Source organism: Chenopodium quinoa, unplaced genomic scaffold (assembly GCF_001683475.1).
Source record: "Chenopodium quinoa cultivar QQ74 unplaced genomic scaffold, ASM168347v1, whole genome shotgun sequence".
In the NCBI taxonomy this organism is placed as follows: Eukaryota; Viridiplantae; Streptophyta; class Magnoliopsida; order Caryophyllales; family Amaranthaceae; genus Chenopodium; species Chenopodium quinoa.
In genome coordinates, this window is record NW_018743218.1 from 2,112,890 (window position 1) to 2,133,377 (window position 20,488).

A 20,488-nucleotide genomic window follows, 5' to 3' on the forward strand; every position below is an offset into this window, starting at 1 on the left:
AAGTTTCTACCTTCCATTCTCATATCAACTTGGTGTTAATAACATGTCATCCGACGAAAGCTCCAACTCTTCTAATTCCTCTTCCAATTCAGAAAATAGCCAAACACAACGATATGAAAGATGGATGAAGTTTTTATGTCCAATCCAATTGAAGTATATCAAATGTTAAATCAAGTTCTAAGGGCACCAAGGATCCCCGTTCCAAGGGATCGTGAGGATGGACACAATCGTTTATGGAATGACTACTTTGCTGATCATCCTGTGTTCCTTCCACAATTATTTCGTCGAAAATTTCGCATGAACAAACATATCTTTCTCTGAATAAAGCAAACTTTAGAAGAACGTCATCCCTTCTTTCAGCAAAGACAAGATGCTACAGGAAGATTTTGTGCCTCCGGATTGCAAAAATGCACAACTGCTATGAGGCTAATAGCTTATGGCACCTCTACTGATTTTGTGGATGACTATATTCGAGTTAGTGCATCTCTTGCAAGAGATTCACTACAACATTTTGTGGAAAGTATTGTCTCTTACTTTAGTGATGATTACCTTAGAAAGCCCAATGAAGAAGATCTGGTAAGACTACTAAGAATAGGTGAACGTCGAGGATTTCCAGGTATGTTAGGTTCTATTGATTACATGCATTTGCAGTGGAAAAATTGTCCATTTTGATTAAAAGGTATGTTTTCTGGAAGACCATGTAAACCCACATTAATCTTGGAATTTGTGGCATCATATGATCTTTGGATCTGGCATGCTTTTTTTGGGACACCAAATAGTCGTAATGATATTAATGTTCTTGATAGATCTCCTTTGTTTAACGATGTTTTGGAAGGTCGTGCACCTTCTATTAACTATGTTGTAAATACAATATGCGGTATTATCTCACTGATGGTATAATCCTAAATGGGTAGCATTCATTCCTACAATATCACTACCACAAAATGAAAAAAAGGTCTTTTTGCCAAAGTACAAGATGCTAGATGAAAGGATGTTGAGCGTGCTTTTGGAGTTCTACAAGCTCGTTTTGCAATAATACGGAATCCTGTGCTAGCTCGTGAAGCATCAATGTTAGGAAAAATAATGAAAGCATGTATCATTATGCACAATATGATCGTTGAGGATGAAAGCGATACGTATAAAACATGTTACGATCCAAATGAATATGATCAAGCTACCACCCTCAAAGCCGCCGCCGTAGTGGTAAGTGTTTACACTGTTTTCGTTTTTTTTTTTTTTTTTTTTTTTTTTTTTTGTTTGTTGGAATTGCTACTAACACCCACGAATCCCACAACCACGACACCAGCCGACCACCGGTCTACAACCACAACGACGCCCAGCCACCGCGGACAGCAGGTTGATTTCCCTTATTTATTTATTTATTTATTCTTTTTTTAATTATAACTTGATTTCATTTATTCACTGTTTTTATATAAATAGGCAATATAAACTTAGTTACTAAGTTTTTAATTTGAATTATTTGTAAGATTTGTAGATTTATTTGGTTCTTTGGCAATAACAACTTTAGATCTACATGTTAGAGAGTATATAAAAGCTATAATTATAAGTTTAGTTTATACTTGGCATAAGTGTAATGTATACAATTTGTTGTATTTATATTTTAATATGTTGAAATATATGAAATGAATGTGTTTGTGTTATGATATGTTAGTTTAGTTTAGTTTATTTAAGTTTAGTTTTTAATTGTTGTATTATAACATGTTAGTTTAGTTTGGTTTAGTTTAATATAATAATGTATGATAGTTTAGTTTAATTTTTTTTAGTTTAGTTTATTTTAGTTTAGTTTAGTGTAATATAGTGTATGTTAGTTTATTTAGTTTAATATTTTTGTTTGATATAATGTTTAATATAATATTGAATAATTGTGCTTATTTATTTGCTTAGTTTAGTTTAATTATGATATATCTCTGTTTAGTATAAATATAATAAATGAATCATTTGCATAATCATATGCCTAGATACCCGTTCAAGGCATACACATTAGGAGTATGTCTTGAAAAGTCCCCGGTTGGGACTGTCCTTGTACGTTTATTTTTGCCACGGATCCAACTTACAAGGCGAGGTCGGCGCAAAACAAAAAGAACAGAAGGGGCGGTTCTATGGAAAATCCGGTCCAAGGAACCCACTTTTAGGGTTCGTTTTCGGCTATCCAACATGCAAAAAGGATGGTAAGTTTGTTTATAAAGATCTTATATTAGAAGGCATTTTTATGTATTCAATGCAACGAGGGTGTGACATGGTTAACGTTTATTCCTATTTTTTTGTATCAAAGGCGACGACGAACAAGGGCAAGCTACCAACAGCTCCTAAGCTGTTTCTGAAGACACACTTCAAGGAGCTGCCTGGGAAAGGCACAGTGCCAGTAAACCCCACGGCTAAGGAAATTGCGGTAACAAATTCCCTAAACTTAGTTCCTTGGTTCATTATTCATGAATAAGGCACTAAAAACTTAGATTCTTTGTTTTTTTAATCATTTCAAGCCCTAGAAACCTTAAACTATCAACAATTGACATGTTAGAAGGAGTAATGATAACATTAGCTAGGAAATGGAGAAAATGGGCAACATAGAAGGCACTTAGGCCACAGTTGGTGCGTTTTTCATCAATATGGCACCCAAAACTTAATGTCTTGGTTTTTTTTGACATTTCAAGCCCTAGACACCTTAAACTATGTACATTTGACATGTTTGGATGAGAAATGATAACATTAGCTAAGAAATGGAGAAAATGGGCAACATAGAAGGCACTTAGGCCACAGTTGGTGCGTTTTTCATCAATATGGCACCCAAAACTTAATGTCTTTGTTTTTGTGGTCATTTCAAGCTCTAGACACCTTAAACTATGTACATTTGACATGTTTGGATGAGAAATGATAACATTAGCTAAGAAATGGAGAAAATGGGCAACATAGAAGGCACTTATGCCATACTTGGTTATTTTTCATGAATATTATACCTAAAACTTTTTTACTTTGTTGTTTTTTGTCATTTCAAGCACTATAGACCTAAAACTATGTTTAATTGATATGGAATAAGAAAAAAGAGCTCATTTTCTAAGAAATGAAGTAATTGGGCTAAGTAGAAGTCACCTATGTCATGTAACTTGGTTTATTTTTCATGAATATGGTACCCAAAGCTTATTTATATAACTTACTAACTCGTTTGTTCCTTTTCATATGTTTATCTTGTAGGAAGCCTACCAAAAGAAGGTTGAGGAGGCTAGCACTCAAAGGACTCAGAAGAGTCCGAATGAGCTGTACTGGGAGACCGTGGGTGGTCGGAACAAAAAAGGACGTGTGAAGGGATTTGGCGGAAGTGCTGACCTTTACTATGGCAGCCAGATGGGTCGACTTTCCACATCTTCCCTCCTGTACACGCCCTCCCTTGTTTCTCATATGTAGGATCAGATGGAAAACAGGGTGCAGGCTCTTTGGGGAAGAAATGGAACTCGAGATGGAAGCCCGAGTTCAAGCCTCAGTAAAAGCCCAAATGGAAGAAATGGAGAGGAGGTGGGAACAGAGGATGATGAGTCGTTTCCCCAATGACACATGTTCCACCGTGCGACCTCCAGCTCGAGATCCCAGGGACGACGACCCGGGTAGTGGTGGAGCAGGCCAGGGCACTCCCGCAATTGCTTAGCTTTAATTTACGTAGTGTTTATTAGTACTAATTTTAGGTTACATTATTTGGCTGTACACATTGGAAATAGTATAAATATATATAATTATTTTTGCACAAAAACCAATAATTTAATTTTGTCGTAATATTAGAAGCAGGAAGTACAGGTATCAAAGGGTAGCCATAGGAAAAAAGTCAAAAAGAACAAGTTCCGTCGTTATTTCCGTCGCAAAGTTTCCTGCGGATTTTAAATCCGTCGCAAATCGTATAAGCTTCCGACGGAATAATCCGTCGGTCAATTGCGACGGATAAATATCCGTAGGAAACTTTGCGATGGATTATTCCGTAGGAAAGTTGCCTGCTTCCTACGGAAAAATCCGTCGGAAGGAGCTTATCTTCTGACGGAATATTCCGTCGGAAGCGTCACTTCTTCCTACGGAGTTAGTTCCGTTGTAAGCTTGCGACGGACTTTCGATTTTAGTCAAACTGGGCTCCGACAAGTTATAATCCGTCGGAAATTTCGTCGGCATGGAAGTTTCCGACGGAAAATCCCTCGGAAGAAGCCAAAATTCCTACAATATGAAATGCGATGACGTGTTCCGTGGGAATTCCGTCGGAATCTGCCTTTTTCGACGGAATTTCATGGTTTTCCGAGGGATTTTTTCCATCGTAGATAAGCTGTTTTCTAGTAGTGAAATGCGTCTTCAAGTAATGGAAATAATGAAGAGCCATTTCAGTTCGAAAATAGCAACAACCGAATTGCTAGTTTGGAAAATTACATGTCTAATAGAGCTCGTGTTCGTGATAAAGCTATGCATAAAGCCTTGAAGAAAGACTTAGTTGAACATATGTGGCTCAAATTTGGTGTTAATAGTAGGAAAAATAATATGCATTAATGGATGTGTAATCGTAACATTAAATTATTGTATTGGTACTTAATCACAGTTCGTTGTTATCTTGTACAGATTTTTGTCATTTGATAGAATATGTATTATTTTTATTATTATCGTATTTAGTAAAGTTGCAATTATTGTTTATTTCTTAATTAAGGACTAATTACTTACTAATTAAATCTCAAAATGCATTAATTTTATACATAAGTGATTATTACCAAGTGCATTAGTTATATATGATAGGATTTAAGAGAGAGATTGTGTGATGGGGTTGGGTAAAAGTAGGAGAGAGAAAATGTATAATCAAAAAGTTGTGGTTAACTATTGGGATACATTAGTTATTAAATGGGTATAAGAGTGGTTATAGGTGAGGTGGAAGATGAAAAAATTAATAAAATAACCTATAACCACAATGGTTGTGGGTAACCATTGTGTTTACTCTAAGTGGGTATGGTTAGGAAATTTTTTTTGAAAAAGTAAGAGAGAGAAATATGAATAGGGACCATGAGGAATAATGTGAGAGGGAGAAAATATTATAAAATGATAGTGGGGTTAAAAGGAAGAGAGAGAAATAATATATAATATGAGTGAGGTTTCCACTTTTGGTAATGAGACTCTTAAAAAAAAGGATGTTTATGGGAAGTGGGGCACTTAAAAAAAATGGAGGAAGTATAAATCTAACAACGCGTTTTGTATGCATCTGGCCACACCACGTGGCTGCTTGTAAAAAAAAAAAAAAAAAGAAAAAAAAAGTGTTGATATTGTCATGTAAACTCTTAAATGGACTTGGTTCACACTAATTTGTTGTAGGCCAGTAATATTACAGACACTATGATTGTTTTATTAATTAAAAAAAAAGTCACTATATTAAAATAAAGGTTATTATGCTGAAATAAAAGTCATTGTGACATTTTAAAGGCTATAAGTGGTTAAATTTTTTATATACCGTTTAATATGAATAATAAAGTTTATTAGTTAAAATTAGGGTCGCTATGTCAAACATAACGTCGTATTATTTCAGGTTCACAATAATACTAAAAGTCACACGACTTTAATAAATGTTATTATGTTAAAATTAAGGCTACTATGTTCAATATAACATTATTTGCGTGCGTATAAATCTCAAGTCCACAATAATATTATTGTGGACTAGGTCCACGCAAGTTTTTTCCATATTGCCAAAGTTTTGAAGCTTAAGAGTTTTGATGATGATGAATAAAAGCAAACTTCAACTAATGTGATTTCTCTAAGTGTTTGATTAGAACAGGTGAAGTTGACTTTGGAAGCTGAAGAGTAACCTATCTAGGAAGACTCAAGGAGATCTATAGGAAAGTTAAAGAAAGTAGAAGAAGAGTTCCTCATTGGAACTAGCTGTGATCCCTAATAGGAACACGAAGAGAAGTTCCCTAATAGAGTTGAGAAGATTAGCTTGGACTGCATTGATGACAGTAAGTTCCATAAGAACTTGGCCTACTAGTTTCAGCAAGGAGCTAGAGAATGGAAGACAACAGGAACTTAGTCCTAGTCTGCGTGAAGCCCAAGTATCCTTACGTTACAGCGATTGATGAAACAATCCAGCTTTAGAATAAAAGTGTTTTGTTAAGTTTATTATTCTAAGGATTGTTGTAAATATGTTAAGATTAGTTTATGCATGAGATTTAATAGAGGTGTGGCAAAGCTTGGCAAGCTTTTAAATATTGAAAGTTTAGAAAAGATAATTTTTAATTTTAAGAAAAGATTTTCAAGAGATTTTATCTTGTAAAATCCGGTTGTACAAAATATTTTTCTTTTCTAAAATTATATCTTTGTTAAGTTTCCAAAAGATTTTCTTCTAAAATATTTACTTAAGTGTTGTGATTATGAAAACAGTAGTTTATTAATTTCTATCTTTTGAAAACCCTACATTATATACGAGTACAACTTGTATATAAAGGAGAATTCATAATTTGAACAAATTGTAAGTTCATGCGTGAAAAGTCTACAGAGTGCGAAAAGTGTAAGTTTTCCAAGTCTAAACTTTGTCATAATAGTCTCGGATTTCATGTGTAGCTTTCCTATCACATATTAGAGTCAAAGGTTTGTATTGTTTTGGTACTGGAGTGAGTGTTTAGCTATTGCATACAGATTGTAAACTTCAAGGTTGAAGTTGAGTGTGTGAGTACTCTAGGAGTGCTGAGTGAATCTAAGTCAGGGAATTAGGTTGGGTATGATAAAGTCCTATCGAGTAGCAAGTTCAGTCAAGAACTTGTGAGAAAGTTCTGATTGTAATAGGTTGTAACTAGGAGTGTTTGGCCTATTACAGTGGATTAATTTTGCGTGAAATCCCTTAGAGGGTTGAGGTTTTACTTCCAAATGGGCCCTGGAAGGTTTCCTCGTAAAATCGTGTGTGCATTGCAAGTTCCTTTATTATTTTGTTTTAATTCTGCACAAGTAGTCACTAAGAACTCACTTACAATTCACCCCCCCTTTTGTATCAAAGCTTGGTTCTCGCATATAAACAAATAACTTTGTTGAGTAACTTCCTGAGGAGAGATGAATTATCGAGAGAATCTTGAAGAAGGGTATTCTACCCAATGTCCACCTATTTTCAATGGTATGTTCTACACCTACTGGAAAAACAGGATGAAGATTTTCATCAAAGCTGAAAATTACCAGGTTTGGCGCGTCATCGAGTCTGGTGATCTTGAGGTAACCAAAACTAAAGAGAAAAACGAGGTAGTTCCTAAACCCTTATTTGATTTTGAAAAAGAAGATTTTCAAAAATATGAATTGAATATTTTGGCTATTAAATTGTTGCACTGTGGACTTGGACCCCATGAGCATAACATAATCATGGGATGCAATTCTACTAAGCAAATATGGGTTCTACTTGAAGTTACTTATGAAGGTACAAACTAGGTAAAATGATCTAAAATTGATTTATTGATGTCTAAGTATGAAAGATTTGAAATGCTACCCAAGGAAACCATAGAAAAAATGTTTACTAGATAATATGATATAATTAATGAATTGGGTTCTCTTGGCAGACATATTCCTATAGATGAACAGACAAGAAAGGTACTAAGGAGTCTTCCTCAAGATGAACGTTGGAGATCCAAGGTGACTGCATTGTAAGAAACCAAGGACTTCTCAAAGTTCGAAATGGAACAGTTGGCTGGATCTTTGATGACGCATGAACTTCACTTAGGAACTAATGTTGAAAGTTCCAAGAACAAGAGTCTGGCGTTGAAAGCTCAAGACACTAATGAGTCAGAAGTTGATGAAGATGAGATGGCCATGCTGGTGAGAAGATTCAAGAAGATACTTGTTAACAGGAAGTATGATAGGAATAAGAAATTTTCAAGTTCCAAAAAATCTACCTATTTTAAGTGTGGTTCAAAAGATCACTTCATTAGCGACTGTCCTCTAAAGGAAAATGATAAAGCAAAACTAAAGAGTCCAAAGCCTATAAGCCATCTTTCTCAAAGGTGGATGTAAGGAAGGCTATGATTGCTGCCTGGGGAGACTCGAAGTCAGAAGAAGAAGAAGAACAACCCTCAGAAGAATTAGCACACTTGTGTCTAATGGCCAAAACAGATGAAAAAGCCAAGCTAAAGGCACTAGAGGCTAAGGTATGGTTTACTTCTGATGAATTAAAACATTTCTTTTAAGAAAATTTGATTGACACTGTTTTGGAAGTTCAAGGCGATTTAATGGACTTAGATATAGCAAAAGCACAAAGTGGTAAGGCTCTTAAAACTTACAAAGAACACAGTGAATGGATTGATAATATGAGACTTGATATTCAATAGAGATTTTTTTATTTGTTTGATGATAATCTGAAGTTAAAAGAAACCGTTGAAAGGTTGAAACATGATAACGTACTTATGAATGTGGAAATTTCTTTGTTGAAACTTAGTGGTGCTACTCCTAACTCTGAAGTTTCGCTTCTTGATCAATATCCAAATTTTGAAAAATTGAAATTTGATTTAGACGAGTTAAAATTGGATAAAGCAAGACTTGAGGGGGAACTTGAAAGAGCTAGGAAGGATAAGAAGCTTATAAAGTACACTATACCAGAATGGATTTCTAATGTTCAAACCAAAATAACTGAAGGTCTAGGATACAAAAAGAAGTTCTAGAAAGAAAAGAAGTATGTTGATTTGCCTAGTAGTTTTATCATCTATTTTTGTGGTAAGACAGGACATAAGCAAAATAAATGTCCTAAGAAAGATAAGAGCACTCTCAAGAACGAGAATCATGTTAAACAGATATGGGTCAAGAAATTTGAGTCTACATTTGTTACACAGGAACCAAGGAGACCTGGGTTCCTGACACTAACGTTTGATTTTTCATGCAGGTTCTAGTGAGGGGGAGCAACACGTGGTACCTTGACAGCGGTTGTTCTAAGAACATGACTGGAGATAAAACAAGATTTTTCTCACTGGACGCTTACTATGGTGGGACTGTGACCTTTGATGACAACATGAAAGGTGAAATCATTGCCATTGGAAAAGTAGGAAGGTCAAGTTCCCATTCTATTGATAATGTATTTATGGCGAGGGTTTGAAACACAACTTGTTAAGTATTTCGCAATTCTGTGACAAAGGTAACTCTGTTAGCTTTGCTTCTAATTTGTGTAGAATTATTAACAATTACACTGGGAACACTATACTTAGAAGGAACTCGTAAAGGGAACACTTATACAGTGGATCTCAACGAGGTTCTAAATAGTAGTTTGACATGTCTTAGTGTCATTGAGGATGATCCTCTACTATGGCATAAGAGATTTGGCCATGCTAGTTTTTCTTTACTTGATAAGCTTAGATCTAAGGAACTTGTGGAAGGTCTTCCATTTATCAAGTTCCTAAATAATAAAGTTTGTCATGCCTGTGTTAGAGGAAAACAAACCCGTGTTTCTTTTAAATATAAAAATATGGTAAGCACCAAAAGACCTTTGGAACTCATTCGTATGGATCTCTGTGGTCTAATGAGAATTCAAAGCAGAAGTGGTAAGAGGTATGTTATGGTTATAGTTGATGATTTCTCAAGGTTCACATGGGTTTTCCTTCTTGTTAGCAAAGATGAAACGTTTAATGAATTTGTTGCCTTTGTGAAGAAAGAATATAGAAGAACAAGTAACCAACTAGTGCATCTTAGATCAGATCATGGAACAGAATTTGAAAACTATAAGTTTGATGAATCCTGTAAAGAACATGGAATGGACCAAAACTTCTCTACTCCCAAGACTCCACAACAAAATGGAGTTGTTGAACGCAAGAAAAGAAGCCTTGAGGATATGGCCAGAACAATGCTGATTTCTAGTGGTTTGCCTAGGAACTTCTAGGCAGAAGCAGTAAAAACAACATGCTACATACTACATAGAGTCACTATTAGAGTCATCACCAGCAAGACACCATATGAGCTTATCAAAGGGAGAAAGCCTAATATTTCTTATTTTAGATCTTTTGGTTGCAGATGTTTTGTTCATAAAAATGGTAAAAGGAACTTGGGAAAGTTTGATGAGCGAAGTGATGAGGCTGTATTCTTAGGATATTCCTCAAATAGTAAAGCTTATAGAGTTTATACTAAAAGATCAATGTGTGTTGAAGAGTCTGTACATGTAATATTTGATGAAACTGAACGATTAACTAATGTACAGGAAGGTGATGATGATTTTGAAATTAGACTTGTACGAAAGTATGATCCAGATGAAGAATCAACATCATTGTAGAAGTAGAATTTTGAAAAGGAAGGTGAAATAAATGATGAAGCAATGAGGAGAAACCAACAAAAGAAGCACAAGGAACTTCACAGTAGAATAAAAAACGAGAACAAGAGGAAGTTCCTAGAAGAGTTTCAAATGAAGCTCAAGGAGGAGTTCCAACAGAAGTACCGCTCAACAATGAAACTCAAGAAAGGTTGTATCCCATCAGAGACTTTCAACCTAAGTCTTGGAAGTATCAAAAATCACATCCAGTGGATACAATAATAAGTGACATTGCTAAAGGAAGTCAGACTAGAGCTCAGCTTAGAAACTTTTGTGCATTCTATGCGTTCCTATCCTCTATGGAACCCAAAAATCATGTAGAAGATTTGACTGATGCTGATTGGATAAATGCTATGCAAGCTGAATTGAATAATTTGAAAGAAACAAAGTTTCGCTTCTGGAACCTAGACTTAGCCATCAAAAGACTATAGGTCTCAAATGGGTGTACAAAAACAAACTTGATGAACATAATATTATTGTTAGAAATAAAGCTAGACTAGTGGTTCAAGGGTTTAATCAACAGGAAGGAATAGACTATGATGAGACATTTGCTCTAGTTGTAAGGTTAGAAGCCATTCGTTTGCTTATAACTTTTGCTGCTTACATGGGATTTAGGTTGTACTAGAAGGAAGTCAAGTGTGCATTTCTAAATGGATTTCTTGAGGAATACGTCTATGTTGAACAACCTCCTGGATTCAAAAATCCAGAGTTCCCAAACCATGTCTATAAGCTTGACAAAGCCCTTTATGGACTGAAGCAAGCTTCTAGAGCATGGTATGAAAGGCTGTCTAAGTTCCTTTTGAAAAATGATTTTAAAAGTGGTAAAATAGATAAAACTCTATTTTTAAAATAAAATGGAACTGACATCTTAGTTGTACAGATTTATGTTGATGATATATTATTTGGTGCAACTAACGAATCTTTATGTAAGTATTTTGTCGACCTCATGGGTGGAGAATTTGAAATGAGCATGATGGGTGAGTTGAATTTCTTTCTTGGTTTGCAAATTAAACAAACTGAAGAAAGAATTTTGATTCATCAACAAAAGTATATTAAGGAACTGATTAAGAAATATAAGCTTGAGAATGTTAAAACTAATAGAACTCCTATGAGGGTTGCAACTAAACTTGATAAAGACCTATATGGAACATGTGTAGATCAGACCATGTACCGAGGTATGATTGGCTCTCTACTTTACTTGATTTCTAGTGGACCTGACATATCTTTTAGTGTAGGATTGTGTGTCAGGTTCCAAGCAAACCCAAAGGAGTGTAGGATTGTGTGCCAGGTTCCAAGCAAACCCAAAGGAGTCACACTTGATAGCAGTGAAAACAATCCTTCGTTACTTAAAAGGAACTGATGATTTGGGCCTCTTCTACCCTAGAAGTGACTCATTTGAGTTAAATTATTTTACTGACGCTGACTATGCACGTGACTTGGTTAATAGGAAAAGCACTTCAGGTATGGAAAAGTTTTTTAGGACCGTGTTTAGTATCTTGGGGTTCCAAGAAATAAAACACAGTTGCATTATCTACAACTGAAGTTGAATATGTAGCTGCAGCAGCATGTTGTTCTCAAATTTTATGGATAAAACAACAGGTTAGAGATATTGGTATTATTTTTTTAATGTGTTCCTACTTACTATGATAATACAAGTGCCATATTTATTTTTAAAGATCTAGTTCAACACTCAAAGGTCAAGCACATCCACATTAGGCATCACTTCCTAAAGGATAATGTTGAACAAGGGAATATTAAGTTAGAATTTTGTCAAACTGAGAATCAAATTGCAGATATTCTAACCAAGCCCTTGAACAGAGAAAGATTTGAGAAATTGAGATTGGAACTTGGGATGATCAAGCTGACTTGATTGCTTCTGAAGTTCCAAGATATGGCAAAATCAGAAATAATGTAAAATGAGGAAAAAGGACATCTATCACAACCTTGGTGTGCTAAACATAGCTGAAGTGTCACCGTTGGTGAATTCCTAGAGGTTAGTTCACTAATACTTGAATGCGTGTATAATTAGTATTATACATTGTACGTGTGTAGAAAGCGTGTTCCAATTACATCTGATTTTTGGAGAAATCTTATTTTTGGAAATTAATTGAATTTTGAAAGAAAAGATTTTGTTAAAAAATTCATCTTGATTAATTTTTGTAAATTAAATTAGTTGTTCAATTTAATGACTGAACAGTACCCCATTCATATCCCTTGCACCGCTTCTTTAAATATAAAAGGAATCTTTCACCCACCTTATCTCGTCACTGTTAAATCACAAAAACTACTCTCACTAAAAACCATCAAACTCTCCTAAAACCTTTAAACCTTCAACCATGGCAATTGAAACCAGCAAGAATTCCATTTAGAAAATATCAACCCTAGAACATTCTGAACCAGAAGAAATCTCACCTTTTGCTATGGTGGTTTACGAATCACCTAAAAAGGCCAAAGAAAATCCAGAAGAAGTTCCTACAGCAAACACCCCCATGACTTCTACCACTAAGAAAAACCCAATGGAAAAGGAGAAGGCTTCAACAGGTGTAGAGGCCTTGTCTTCAGATGTTCTCAAAATATTACAAGAGTAGAAAAAGAAGAAAGCGAAGGCAAAATCCCTAGAAGAGCACATCAAAGAAGTAGAGGATTTTGTTGAGGGAGAATTGGAATCTGGAGAGGAGAACGATCCAATTGAAGAAGATGATGATCAATCTGAATTGGAAAATAGTGCTGGAAGGTATGTTGTTGGTCATAGACTCGATTTAACTTGGTGTAGAAAATCTAGGTTTTGGAATTTATTGATTTATTGCGATTTCAAGGTTGGGAGCATATGATATCTAAGTCCTCAAATAATTGCATTTATCCACTTGGAATGAATGAATCTTGTAAGAATTTTAAGGTGAAACAGGGAGTTATATCTAGTGAAATCAAAAAATTGCAATAGAGTTTGATGTTGAACGGTTGGGAACTAGTATGAAAGTTCTAACTAAGGGTTATGAGATGTATGTTAAAGGAAAATCTGGTGTGAAAGTGTGTAGTTTTCTAGGTGGTGATATTGTTGAGTATCTTGGAGGAAAAAGGGGAGTTAATATAATGAATCACATTGATTTGAGTCCCATGAATAATTTGTTGTTTAATTTGGTGAAGAAAACAATTCTACCGCGTACTCAGAAAAAAAATTAAGCATGTTTGTTGGATATGGATGTAATTTTCTATCTGGCTAAAAAGATCAAAATCAATTTTCCTTCATTGATGTATCAACATTTAGCCCACTGTGTTCCTAACAAGAACAAAGTAGGCTATGGGGCTTTGCTGTCCATTGTCTTTGAAAGTCTTGGAGTGAAACTCAAATAAGTTTATGGTGGATTGAAGGAAATGACAGAAAATGAGATTAATGAGGAGACTCTGCTGGGGATAAGTTTGGCTAGATGGGAAGATTCAGAAGGTTGAGGAAAAGAAATCTACAGCCAGTGGGAACAAGAGAGAGGGAGTATCATCTGATGAGCCTGTGAGGAAGAGTAAGAAGCTTACAGCTAGTTCCCTTCCTCAAACCAACATGGAGAAGCCTCTAGAACTGGATGGGGATGATAGGGTTTTAGAAGGGCAGGTTCTTGAGCTTACTGAACGAGCTGAATTGCAGAGAAGCAGCTAAAAGAAGCAGCAGGAAAGGTTCAGAAGCTATAAAAGAGTGTGCAGGGTCTTGAGAAGAATCTTAAAGGACAAAAGTTGGAGTTCCAAAAGATTATCAAGAAACTGGAAGAAAAGCTGGATGTCAGCATCGTAGCATACAAGGAGGACAACAAGAAGATTCTTGAAATCCTTGAAGCCTAAACCAGCTTACCTCTTACAACCTACCCTAGCCTAGCCTAATCTTAGCCGTTTTCATCTTTTTTGTTTATTTCATGAACAATTTTAATTTCATTTTGGTATTTTGAACAATTTGGTTTGTACTTATTAAAACAGGGTGATCTTTAGGTTTTTAATGTCAATTTGGAACTTTGCCTATATATGTGTGCTTTGCATGATATGAAAGTATGTGCAGGATTGTGTGAAGGGACTGACTAAAGGGAGATAGTCAGCGCTGCCTTCAGTTTCCCACACTCGATGAATTGCTTGTGGGGTTGTGGCTAGATGTTTAATATATTAGCTTGCAGGACTTTTTGATAATGCCAAAAGGAGGAAAAGAAGAAGCAAACTTGAAAGTGGAAGTTTTTTCTGGGTTCCAATTGATAAAGTATCAAAGATTTCTTGGATATTGTGTATATAATAGCTTAGTTTTGTTTTGTTTGTTTTTTGTTTATTTTTTATATGTTTATTTTTTTTATTTTGGTTTTTTCTGTGTGTGTTTTATTCTTGTTAAAAAATCAAAAATACAAAAATACAACCTTCTATTCTATTTAACTTTCCTACTTGAAGTTTTTTAAGTTTGTCATCATCAAAAAGGGGGAAATTGTTGAAGCTTAAGAGTTTAGATGATGATGAATAAAAGAAAACTTCAACTAATGCGATTTCTCTAAGTGTTTGATTAGAATAGGTGAAGTTGACTTTGGAGGTGGAAGAGTAACCTATCTAGGAAAACTTAAGAAGATCTAAAGGAAAGTTATTGAAAATAGAAGAAGAGTTCCTCATTGGAACTAGCTGTGATCCCTAATATAAACACGAATAGAATTCCCTAACAGGAGCTTGAAAGCAAGTTGAGAAGATTAGCTTGGACTGTGTTGAAGACAACAAGTTCTGTAAGAACTTGGCCTGCGAGTTTCAGCAAGGAGCTGAAGAATGGAAGATAGTAGGAACTTAGTCCTGGTCTGTGTGAAGCCCAAGTATCCTTACGTTACATCGATTGATGAAACAATCCAACTTTAGAATAAAAGTGTTTTGTTAAGTTTATTATTCTAAGGATTGTTGTAAATATGTTAAGGTTAGTTTATGCATGAGATTTATTAGAGGTGTGGCAAAGCTTGGCAAGCTTTTAAATATGGAAAGTTTATAAAAGATAAGTTTTAATTTTAAGAAAATATTTTCAAGAGATTTTATCTTGTAAAATCCGGTATTACAAAATATTTTTGTTTTCTAAAATTATATCTTTGTTAAGTTTTCCAAAAGATTTTCTTCTAAAAGATTTACTTAAGTGTTGTGATTATGAAAACGGTAGTTTATTAATTTCTATCTTTTGAAAACCCTACTTTACATACGAGTACAACTTGAATACAAAGGAGAATTCATAATTTGCACAACTTGTGAGTTTATGCGTGAAAAGTCTGAAGAGTGCAAAAAGTGTAAGTTTCCCAAGTCTAAACTTTGTCATATTAGTCTCGGATGTCGTGTGTAGCTTTCCTATCACATATTAGAGTCAAAGGTTTGTATCGTTTTGGTACTGGGGTGAGTGTTTAGCTATTGCATACAGATTGTAAGCTTCAAGGTTGAAGCTGAGTGTGTGAGTACTCCGGGAGTGCTGAGTGAATCTAAGTCAGGGAATTAGGTTGGGTAGGATAAGGTCCTATCGAGTAGCAAGTTCAGTCAGGAACTTGTGAGAAAGTTCTGATTGTAATAGGTTGTAACTAGGAGTGTTTGGCCTATTATAGTGGATTAATTTTGTGTGAAATCCTTTGGAGGGTCAAGGTTTTACTTCTAGTTGGGCCCTGGAAGGTTTCCTCGTAAAATCGTGTGTGCATTGCAAGTTCCTTTATTATTTTGCTTTAATTCCGCAAAAGTAGTAACTAGGAACTCACTTACAATTATCCCCCCCCCCCTCTTTTAGAGGTCGTCTTAACTAACACAATGCAAAAAACGCTATTTTCAAGGCCAAATTATCTATCCATTGTCTTTAATATATGAAAATCTATAAGTGTCAAACTTATTAATTCTATAAAATAATTTTTAATCTTGTATTAATTTTTTGTTGCCAATAATATTTTATAATCTTTTGTACCCTATAATTTTAGTAGCTAATATATGTTCCAATTAAAATCTTTCCAACTCTTAAGACGATAAACATAACTAGCTAGTCGTCATTCTCCGAAGAAATATATCTTACGCCCAAAGAGTTCTACATCATACGATTCATATTTATAACCCCTACTTATAATCAACACTAAAAGATATACAAAGCAGTAGTTTCTCAATGTTAGAGTACAAAAACGAAAAAAAAAAAAATTTGTATATCCCTACCTTTTAAAAAAATATGAGAGAGCTCTTATTAATAGTTTGCGGATGTTTATACCCCTAAAAATATGTTTGATTACATATTTGCCCCTATTTATAAGTTAGAGAAACTCTTATTTGATTACATTTACCTAATAAGTACCCTAGATATATCAAACATTTACATTTCCCCTAATTTTTACCGCTTCCTCAATAAATCTAAATTAATAAGTAATACTAAGTTTTTTGCCGCTTCCTCACTAAATCTAAGTTAGCTATATAGAAGTTTCGAAGAATATTGCACGCTAATCCAACATTTTTATCGCCTATATGAAAATAGTTATAATAAAATGCTTTGCAAGTAGGTATAGGACACTACTAGAATTCGGTGAAATTGCGACCGTTTTTCTACAACCATCATGGAAATGGTCAAAAAAATTAAAATATGTGACCAATTTTTACGTGGTCGCAATATTACGACCGTTTTAAAAGAGGTCGTAAATTTGTAACCATTTTTGGGCTATTAAACAGTCTCAATGGTATTTAAACATTATTTTTATTAATATACATGTTTAAAATAATTCGAAGTAAAAATAATCCTATTGCGACCGATTTTTGAAACATTAGCAATTTTGCGACCGCTTTTAGCCGTCGCAATACGGTTATTTTTTTTAAGCGATCGCTTTTAGCCGTCGCAATATGGTTATTTTTCTTTTTAAAAAAGTAGGGTATAAAAAGCGTGCCCAACTCACCCTAACCCTAATCTTCATGGTCCGCCGTTTTCCTTTCTCCTCTTTCCTTTCTTTTTCTTCCTTTCTCTCTCTTCTCATGCCCCTCTTCTTCTCTTTCCTTTCTCTTCTTCTCTTTCGTTTCTCTTTCCTTCTTTCTAAATCAAATCCAGTTAAATAGGAGAAATAGAAGAAGTTGAAATTTCTCCCTCCAATCCATTCGGATCTGCAACAAATGGATGAAATTCTGTATTTGAGTCCCTATTCTCTTCTCTTCTTCTCTTTTTTCACTTTTCTCCTCCTCCCTCCGTTCTATGAAGGCCGAGCCCGGCGCTCGCCTTCTTCACTCTCCTCTCTCCTTTTTTTTTTCCTCACTCTTTCTTCGTTCCTTGTCAAATTTTGGTCTAAGGTTTTGAGCAACAAGAGTGAATTTGGTGTTCTTGGTCAAATTCGACCACAAAAATTCTAGATCTGGAGTTTTCATGAGAAAGGTAGGTTGATTTTTCTAAAAATTTTGTTTGTTTTTTTTTATATTCGATTTTTGTGGTTTTATTTCGTTTTTTGTTCGAATTTCCATGTTTATATTTATACAAATTTTGTTTGATTTTTAGTTAGAATTTTGTTGATTTTGGGTTTGATTTTATGTTCAAATTTTGTTGATTTTTTGTTCGAATTTTTTGATTTTTTGTTCGGATTTTATTTTGATGATTTGGTTGATATTGATAATTTTGTGGGTTATTTTGGGTTAAGGGTTGTTTTGTGTGGGCGGTGGTGGTGGGTAGAAGTTTTTAAGGGTGGGTGGTGTGAAGGATTTATGTTTTCGTCAAGTGCAATTACTAGATATATAATGGATCAAATTATGGAGATGATTTAGTTCTTTCTTTTGGTTCGTTGTTATACATAGCTAGAGGTACTAACGATTTTTGGGATAGTAAAACAGGCCAAAGCCCAATTGAACGGATCCTATAAGATCAAGCAAAGGGCCTAGATTGAGCATAAGAGGAAGAGGCCCATGATGGGCCTCAACACTCCTAAGTGGCCGACCATGAGGTGGAGTTTGAAGGGCTTTGGGCTTCCTTATCTAGTCTAGTTATAATAGGATTATAAATAGACTAGGTGCCTAGGTTTTCAGTAAGAACAATTTACTGTTAATTAAAATTCGAGTTAGCAAATACGAAACCAACCCTCTAAAACTCCCTCTCTCTCTCACGGCTCTCTCCCCTCCTTGGCGCTTGTGTGCGTGCACGGTGGTGGTGGTGTTAGTGTTGGTGCCCGGTTGTCCATAAAGGTGGTGATTGTGGTTTTCCCCTTCATTTAACCAATCTAGTATTGGTGGATGGCTTGATCGAATCCCGTGGATTAAGTAGAGGAGTCATGCTTGGGGCTCTATTCTCTCCCTGATTTTTCAATCAATTTGCTACGTGGAAATCACGCTTCAAAGGTATAATTATGTGATTTTTGTGTATTATGCATGCGATCTTGTTTTAGGTGCGTATGAATATGATTCATGAAATTCCGCTTATAGTACCTAAATCTTTATAGTGGTATCAGTTAGCCTCTTGCATGAACACGCTTGATTATAATCATACAAATTTTTGAAGTCCATGTTCATAATTTTATAAACAATTAAGAGGGATAATTAATTTAATTATGGTTCAATTATTATATTAAGTGTGATTTAACACTTGGAATTGATTAAATGTGATTTAATTATGCTCAAAATAGTCATAAAGAGGACCGAAATTTTGCCCTAATTTGGTAAAAACATTCAAACCATAGCCCTATTCATTTCGGAAATTTTAAACCTAATAAGCCATAAAAATACGATTTTATGTGCTTGTTTTGTTTGATTTAGTTTTAAATTTGTTTCATGAATTTAATACCATTGATTTCATGTATAAATTATTAGTTTTACATGATCAATGACTTATTTAAGTGTTAAATTAATTGGGATTAAATTTCATGAAGAACCCTAATTTTGAATTAAATAGGGATTTAATTTTAATTGTTGGACTAGTTTAATTTAATTTTAACAAATGTTGTTTTAATTAAATTAAAAATAATTATTTTTTTAAGGTTGATTTAGGGGGCGGCAGCCGCGGCTGGGTAAAACTCAAGAATATCTTAAAGTACCTGAAAGGAACAAGGATAAATTTCAGGTCTATGATGGGAGTAAGGATTTGGTTGTTCAAGGTTATACCGACATAAGCTTCCGGACTGAAAAAGATGACTTCAAGTCGCAATCAGGATACGTGTTCTGTCTTAATGGATGAGCGTTCAGTTGGAAGAGTGCTAAGCAAAGCACGACTACAGATTCTATAACTGAAGCTGAATACTTAGCAGCTTTTGAGGCAGCTAAGGAGGCAGTTTGGATTCGTAAGTTCGTTGGTGAACTTGGTGTTGTACCCTCAATAAAGGGACCAATAGACCTCTATTGTGATAATAGTGGGGCTATTGCTCAGGCCAGAGAGCCAAGAGAGCATCAAAAAGTCAAGCATGTCATGAGGCGATTTCACATGATAAGGGAATGGAAGTACGAGGGTGAAATCAGAATTTGCAAGATTGGAACGGACGACAATGTAGCCGATCCACTCACTAAACCTTTGCCTTAAGTGAAACACCATAAGCGCGTTGAGGCAATGGGAATCAGACATATTGGAGATTGGCTTTGATTTCCCTATTTGTGTGTTTTAATTAAGCTGTGGAGATCTAAATGTAAAACACTATGTTAAAACATTCATTTATGGATTTTTCTATAAATTATTATTCCATTTCTATTTAATTATGGTTTAGAATTAAATAACGAGTCCATTCGATTTGAGAATATTCAAATAGGGTATCAAGACAATGTATGGATAAAGAAACACCTATTAAGTGAACGTTGAATATCAAATCAAAATCATCCCCAATCAAGGTCATTTGAAAGTTGGACGACTAATGACCACGTGAGATTAGTGTGTAGTATGATTTATACACTAGAAGAAAAAGATAAAAAGGCACCGGTTCAAACCCCCCCTTGGCACCGGTTTTGAACCGTTGGGTATTTGAGGGATGCCAAATCCATGAAAATTTGGCACCGGTTCGAAACCGGTGCCAACTAAAGCATTTAGCACCGGTTAACCGGTGCTAACTACATGATTTGGCACCGGTTAACCGGTGCCAACTACCATGGCGCGATTTTATTTATTTTTCAATACTATTGGCACCGGTTCTTACTTTGAACTGGTGCCAAAAGTCTCAAAATTTTTTTTAAAAAAACTTTTTGGCACCGGTTCTGGTCCAAACCTGTGCCAAAAATACCCAAAAAAATTTATTTTTTTTAATTTTTTTTTTATTTTTTGCA